This window comes from Mustela putorius, unplaced genomic scaffold (assembly GCF_011764305.1).
Source record: "Mustela putorius furo isolate JIRA1106 unplaced genomic scaffold, ASM1176430v1.1 tig00001826_pilon_pilon_pilon, whole genome shotgun sequence".
Lineage (NCBI taxonomy): Eukaryota > Metazoa > Chordata > Mammalia > Carnivora > Mustelidae > Mustela > Mustela putorius.
The window spans coordinates 40063-41287 of record NW_025421880.1 but is presented as its reverse complement, the minus strand read 5'-3'; the positions used below and the strand labels follow the sequence as shown (position 1 = coordinate 41287).

Below are 1225 nucleotides of genomic sequence, written 5' to 3'. Positions count from 1 at the left end.
TCAATTTACAACCACGTATGCCATGTTTCTTACCATAGCTCATGCCACATTCAACAGAATTTTCAAATGTAGTGATCCAAAGGGGCACGTGCACCTGAATGTTTACAGTAGTGAGGTCCACAATAGCCAAACTATGGAAAGAAACTAGATGTCCATCAACAGATGAATGAATAAAGAAGATGCAGTACACACACACACACACACACACACACACACTGGAATACTATGTAGCCATCAAAAGAAATGGAATTTTGCCATTTACAAAGGCATGGATGGAACTAGAGGGTATTATGCTGAGTGAAATAAGTCAATCAGAGAAAGACAATTATCATATGATCTCCTTGATATGAGGAATTTGAGAGGCAGAGAGGGGCTTTAGAGGGAAGTGAAGGAGAAAATGAAACAAGATGAGATCAGGAGGGAGAAAAATCATAGGAGACTGTTAATCTCACAAAACAAACTGAGTGTTCCTGGGGGGAGGTGGATATGGAGAGGGTGGTTGGGTTATGGGCATTGGGGAGGGTATGTAATATGGTGAGTGCTGTGAAGTTTTAAGCCTGATCATTCACATACCTGTATCCCTGGGGCATCGCTTCTTGGCCTTTTGGCTAAGATCAAGTGTAGTATCCCTGGGGCAAATAATACATTATATGTTAATAAAAATAATTAATTAAAATAAGAATACACAAAATGATCAATGCAAAAGGTGAAGAAGTGGTATCAAACTGGTGTCAAGCATATCTTCTTCATTAATTGTCTATCAGAGCTTGGGAAACATTTAATTTTTCCTTATGTATCTGACAGAATAATTATTCATGCCTCTTTAGTTCTGAAATTTCATAACTTTATAATCTAAATAGTCTTATATGAAATTGATTATGCAAAGAATGTTGGAAATTAATGCAAAAGATAATTTTTCTTTAATTATTTAGATCTATTTATTGTGCTTCCTCACTATTTCCTATGCTGCATATATATAATACTGAAATATTCAACTCTTTGTCAGGTGACAGTAGTATCTTTACTTCAGATATCAAAAATGGTTATGTTAAGGAACAGCAAACCACACAGTTTTGCAGCAATTCTTATTCTAAATAAGGAGAACCTGAATATGTGTGGATCTCGTGGATGGGTCTAGAAGTGTCTGTAGGTTGAATAAAAAAGTAGATTTGAAATATAGATAGTAAGAAGAGAAGGGTGGGTTTGAAAGTAAAATGAATATTTA

The 1225-nt window shown here is 35.4% G+C and overlaps 1 pseudogene; it reads left to right on the top strand.

Annotated features, from left to right (window-relative positions):
* The first annotated feature begins 588 nt into the window (after window positions 1-588).
* Window positions 589-687, top strand: LOC123394193 (annotated as a pseudogene).
* Window positions 688-1225: the final 538 nt, after the last annotated feature.